Genomic DNA, 6672 nt, shown 5'->3' on the forward strand with positions numbered 1-6672 from the left:
GATCTCTCCGGAGATGAGTGTAGCTGTCCCTAGGAGCACTGGGTGTCCCAGTTCCTGTTCTGGGCAGTGGAGTCCATGGAGAGCTATTCAGCTCATGGAAGCAGAGACCTCCCGGCTGAGTGACCCTGGCCTCCATGTTGCCTAGATCTCCAGGGATATAACAGGAGCCCAGACACCATCTGCATATGCAGACACTTTAATGCATGCATGCATCTCAATCTGGCACCAAAGTCCCCCAAGGGAAGGACTCAGTTGCCAACAGGCCAGTGCCTAACGCCATGGTAGGCATGATGGGGTGTCACCGCACCTCCAGCTCCTGCTGCACAAGACTGTGGTTCTCCTGCAAGTCCTGCACTGTCCCGATGGCCCTACCCTCAGGTATCCCATAGCACTCACTTCTGCTTGGGAAGTTGAGTCCTGTGCCTGAAATATAATTATGTATCTGGAATCTACAAATAGGCAGTGTTCAGTTGGCTAGTGCCAGGACCTACAGGTCTCACCCAAAACATCAGCACGACGCTGTCAGATGCAGTTGGTCCATTAACTCAGGCTCTTGATCGTCCTGGGGCACAGCAATTGCCATTGCTGGGTATGTGACTCTTCAAGGCTTTCCCAAGCAATACAGCTGACTTAGTGCCCTTTTCCTGGGAGCTCTATTCCCTTGAAGAGGATTTTCCTTCCAAGAGGTTGTGATGAGGGCCACCAACACTGTGGCACTACCCCATGGGAGGTAAGACTGTTGTCCTGGTCATTGTTTCCCATTCTAGACATAGAATCATAGAATCATAGAATACCAGGTTGGAAGGGACCTCAAGGATCATCTGATCCAACCTTTCTAGGCAAGAGCACAGTCTAGACGAAATGGCCCAGCACCATGTCCAGCTGAGTCTTAAACATGTTCAGCATAGAGGAGTCAACCACTTCCCTGGGGAGATTATTCCAATGATTGACTGTTCTCATTGTGAAAAATCTTCCTCTTGTGCCCAATTGGAATCCCCCTAAGAGTAACTTGTACTTATTACCCCTTGTCCTCACCATCTGACTCCTTGTAAAAAGGGAGTCTCCATCTTCTTTGTAGCTCCCCTTTAAGTACTGGTACATGGTGATGAGATCACCTCTAAGCTTCCTTTTCTCAAGGCTGAACAAACCCAGCTCTCTCAGCCTATCCTCACATGGCAGGCTTCCCAGACCCTTGATCATCTTGGTGGCCCTTCTCTGGACCCCCTCCAGCCTGACCACATCTTTTTTGTATAATGGGGACCAGAACTGTACACAGTATTCCAGGTGTGGCCTGACAAGCACTGAGCAGAGTGGGATAATGACTTATCTCTGCTGGTGATGCCCTTTTTGATGCAACCCAGCATCCCACTGGCCTTCTTGGCCGCAGCAGCACACTGTTCACTCATGTTGAGCTTCCTGTCCACCAGGACCCCCAGGTCCCTTTCCACGGAGCTGCTCTCCAGCCAGGTGGATCCCAGTCTGTGCTGCACTCCTGAATTATGTTTTCCCAGGTGCAAGACCTTACACTTGTCCTTGTTAAACTTCATAAGGTTCATGTTAGTCCACTCTTCCAGCCTATCCAGATCTTCCTGCAGAGTGGCTCTCCCTTCCGAAGTGTCTACTTCCCCACTCAGTTTGGTGTCATCTGCAAACTTCATCAGGCTACACTTGATCCCGTTATCCAGATCACTTACGAAGATATTGAATAGCGTTGGGCCCAGTATTGGTCCCGGGGGACCCCACTTGTGAGGGGTTGCCAGTTGGACACGGCCATGAACATGGTGAGCCTTCCCAGGGCCCAAGTGTACTGTGTTTTCCTTCTGCCTCTTCTATTTCCTTATTCATCTGCAAATCACTGACATAGGCACCTAACAGCCAACGCCATTTCTTGGCAGCTCTCTGTTAAATGATGCATCAGCACACACGCACTACGTTCTGACTTCTCGGCCAGGCTAGCCACTTCACATTTCTGCCACCATTTTCCACCAGCCCCTCATTTGGAGAAAGTATTTTATGCCTCAAAGGTCTGCGCTTCCCTGCAAACCCCCAAAACTCATGCCCACCAACAAACAACATGCTCTCAGACCTTCCCATGCCACCTAAGCTGTTCGTAATGAGAATGTGTCTCACATATACAGAGCTGTTAACAGTACTGTCTTTTGCCAAGACTATTTCAGAGAAACAGGAGGAAAAATGCAGGCACAGTGCATAGCTTATTTTAGTTTCTTTGTTCCAACAAGCTACAGCTTCACACCTCCCTTTTTTTTGCTATCGACAGTATTTTTGCCATATACAGAAATGTCTTAACATCTTTCTCAGTGCAGTTGCTCATTTGAGGTCAGAATAAAACCTCTAAGATTCTTTGCTTAGATTTTTAAGTTCCTAAACAGGGTCTCAGTTGAAGATCTCTCTGTTGTAAACTTAACTTGTAGTAGTCTGAATTCACTTTACTGTCAGTGTATTATTCACTCCTCATAAAAGCCACCTGAGATGGGATAATTCTCTTTATTTGGTAATGTCTATTGCCTTATCCAGAGCTGCCAGTGGTCCTTCTTCATTGTATACCAGCTCCAAAGCCGGGTCTGGTCCCTTATCAAGGACAGTCTCCAAAAATTGGAAAGAGGCTAAATCATCCACAAACTAGCTTATTTTTTCAGTGACTTTTTGCGCTCTTTGTTTAATCCGTATGGTTTACACATCTTGCTTTTCCTCAGGGTGCAGCACTTGCTAAACTTCTGTCCTATTTAAAGTCATCAATTTCTGCTCAGGGCACAATGTCGAAAATCAGTACTGAAAACTCAGCTATTGTCAGAAATACTCTGCCAAATGGCAGAGTTTTGGTGGGCACCTTCCACCTGCCAGTTCTCATTGCTGCTGAAGCCTCCCTCAGCTCTCTGTGTTTCTGGAGATTGGGGCCAGGTCTCTTGCCCCTTGACCTGCACCATCCCTCTGCTCAGGGTATCTCCTTGGGTTGCCTCTTACTGATGACCAACAGGGATTGCAATAGTCCTATTCCTACCCCAACCTGTCCTTTCTCTGAGGAGAAAAACCACACACGACACAATAGGGAAGCCTCCAAGGGCAACGTGAGTAACTTCATGCATCATTAAATAAACACAGAGACTGCTAAGGTAAAGCACGTACAAGTCAGCTTTTGCAGAGCAGCCTTTTATGCAGAGTATTTAAAGATTTAGATGCCAAATTCCCAATGGTTTCAAACAAAATCAGACACTTAGCAGCCTCTGAGGATCCAGATCATTACCCAGAGGCTGAAATAGTAATTACAGCCCAGAAACCTGTAGCAAGGCAGAGGTGCAGAATAGCCATCCCTCAGTCATACTGCAAATATATCTGCAAAGATGAAAATCTCCATTTCTGCACCAGAAAAGGAGACTCTGACTCCACACACCGGGTTATCTGTCAGACCAGCTTCCTCCTGGGCCCTGAGCAAGCTCTGCCCTCCCTCTACAACTGTCCTGATATAACTGCAAAGAGGAAACAGCACAGCTACATGCAAAGGCAATTTCTTCCTTCCTTGTCCCTCTGGGGTTTGCTGCCCCTCAGATGTGTGCACAAGAGTCTCATTAGTCAGCCTAATCAGCATTAATAAGTACTGTTAGCAGGTGTAGGCTTGACTTACGGAAAGGCTGAGGAAAGGGGAATTGCCCATGTTAGAGCTGTCAGCACAGGTCACCTGCATTAGCATTGAAGAAACACGGGCCTGGCACCCTGCCTACTCCATACTTGTTGGCTGCCTCCTTCCAGGTGTAAGGGCAGGAGTGGCTCTGGGGAAGGATTTGGGAGGAGAAGGCAGGTCTGATCCCCACAGCTGTTCCGGGGCAGGGGAAGATGAGAAAGATATTGCAGAGGAACCAGAGCCCTGGACAAAGTAATAACAGAGGAAGGAGAAAGGAGAGGGAGCCAATGGGTTAAACAACAAGTGGAGTTCCACGGAGGGGAGGGCTGGTGAGAACAACGACGAGGAAGCTAATACAGGAGAAAGCAGTCAGGGAACACAGGGACCTGATATCCAGCAAAGGGTAATATGGGAAAACAAGTGAGGGCTTGGCTTGCTTTTCCCCTTCTGGGCATCGTTAGTCCCAAAACAGGAGCTCTGGGGAGGATTCCAGTGCTTGGATCAGAGCTGGAAGACTCCCATTTTAGGAAGAAAAAGCCTAAAAGCAGAGCACTTTATCCCCTTCCCATGGTGAGGCCCACGAAAGGCACAAGAGTGATCTCCCCACACCCATCTGAGCTTTTGTGGTCTTGTGGTAGAAGACAGAAAGGTCTCCTGTGTGCTGGGAAAGAGGAAAAGGGCCTCCATCCCTCCACCTTTGGGAAAAGGGTGCAGGGGGTGCAGGAGGGGATCTGGTGCGGTGTGCGTGCTCATGGGCTGGTAGCAGCATCCATTGTGTATGTTGGCTACGTGATGAGCAGGACTGTCACGGGGAGTGCTGGGTGAGGCTTATGCTAGATGGTGCCACCTGAAATGTCACATCACAGCACAAGTCCCATGCTCTGCAGGGCATCCCAGGTAGAGGCAGACTGGGAGATGGCAGCATGTTCCCAAGCACAAGGAATGATTCACTGCAGTATTTCAGTGGTTTTTGGTGGGTACTGTTGGGCTATTGGGACCTAATAGGGATGCAGAGGGGAATATCCACTGCAATACTCACCCACTTTCCATCTCTCCGATCCCTTCTTATCCACATGCAATTCCTTTTCCTCATGTCCCCAGTCTGCTCCTTCCCTGTTCCTTTTGCTGCAAGACCCTGTCCCTGTATGTTCCCGGGTCTCCAGGCCTTATCTGCAGAGAAGTCCCAAGTCCTGCCATCTTGGGGTTTTGCCATCACAGGGTGTGGAGCCACGAGTCAGTTGCTCTCTGAGATTTGCAGCCTGATGTCTTCCTCTGCTGACTGCTGGCTGTCCATATAATCATCTACACAACAGTCCCATACCAAGCTGAGAAGAGGACATTGAACCAGCAGAGTCCTTTACCCTGGGCAAAGAACTAGCTTTGCCTAGACCTGGCTCCATCCCTTCTGTACACCCAGCAGATGCTCAAAAAGCACCAAAACTTTCCTGACAGAGATGAGAGATTCTCTAAGTGTTTTTATAATCTGCCAATGCTGGCAGCGTATCAAGGTCTTAGTTCATGAAACTATCCTCCTTCAGGATGCTTACCTATAGCATCAGAGATCAGATTAATTTAGGTATGGGTTTGAGTTCTAACACAAGTGATTTTGCTTTTCCTTCATGGCTCTATGTAGAGCTAACAGCCCAGCTCAGGACTGAGGTTCTCCTTTCCAGCTGCCCATGCAACAAGAAAGAGCCTGTCAGATGAAATAAAGCTCAGTTTATGTGCAGGAGAAAGTCCCTGTTCACCTCAGGGCAATCTCAGTGAAAGCTCGCAGAGAGGAGCTTCTGCCATCCCAGTGAGAAGGTAAGTAGACCTCTCCCAGCTCCAACCCCCTTCTTGTATTTGCCTTAATAAACCCAAGTCTTCATATTGGGAAGGGCAGACTGCTGTCCATCACCGGTCAACACTAGGCCACAGAAAAGCAAGGGAAATATTTAGCATAGATGTTTAGTTTAAGCACCAGTAATAGCAGGGAATTAAACAACTGGCAGCCCTTCCTTGCTGGTCTGCTTTCTCCATTGACTTGACAATATACGGCCATCTTGGCAACAGCCCACCAAAAAAATGAAACATGCTTAGGACCACAAGGAGAGATGAAACAAAGGGATAACGTGGACAAGCATGTCCCCCATCACTCTCGATGTTACGTCCTTTTGACTCAGTTTGAGCTGGACGAAGAAAGCTCCTTACCTGCCTCCTTCCAGCCCTACCCCCGCCTCAGTCCAGCTCTCTCAGGTAACGCATCTGACTTGCAGCTGCTGTAAAAGGGATGAATGGGATGTGAAGAGCCGATTTTCCTCGAGCGCTCTGCTCTTGACTACAAGATGTGATTGAGTAGGTGTGGTACAGCGTGTAGGCCTCTTGTAAGGAGGGAAAGGGGTCGCTTCAGGAGGGCTTTCTGGAGACCTGACTTGAAGCTGCTCATTGAAAGATAAACGTGGGCAGAGGTCAGAATGGGCTGCAGTGCCATGCCTCGGTGGGCAAATGTGATCCAGAGTTTGGTTTTCATATAGGTCATGGAGAGAAATATATTTGAGCACCAGCTGACTCTCAGACAGCCATGTGGAGTTAAGCAATGCTCCATGAATGTGTAGATCTGCCAGAATAGGTTTTATTTTGTCAAAATATCAATCAAGAACTCTGATCCAAACAGATCTCCTCTAACCATGTCACCTTTGCTCTTCTCAGTAGGAATAACCAAAGAGCAAGTACTACTCTGAGCTCCAGCCCCAAAAGAGGTATTCTTGGGGATGCCCTGAAGGCCTTGCCTCTCTCCCTTGCAGAATACCCCTTGGCTTCTCTTTTGTCCCTCAGTGGACCCAAACAGGACCTTCCTGACATGACCTTAAAGCAACCAAACAAAATTCCCTCTACACGGTTCAAGCACCCAGGAGCAAAATAACAGTCAAGATTTTACTCAGAGCAGCTTTACTTCCGTCTCCTCCAAAAGAGGCCTCTAAAACAGGCCTAGAAGTGCTTGTTTGTCTCTACAGACAGAGAAAAGTGGAGATTGCTGCAGGTCAGTTAAACAG

This window comes from Nipponia nippon, unplaced genomic scaffold (assembly GCF_047370975.1).
Source record: "Nipponia nippon isolate SJK-2023a ecotype South Korea unplaced genomic scaffold, ASM4737097v1 scaffold_1, whole genome shotgun sequence".
Taxonomy (NCBI): Eukaryota; Metazoa; Chordata; class Aves; order Pelecaniformes; family Threskiornithidae; genus Nipponia; species Nipponia nippon.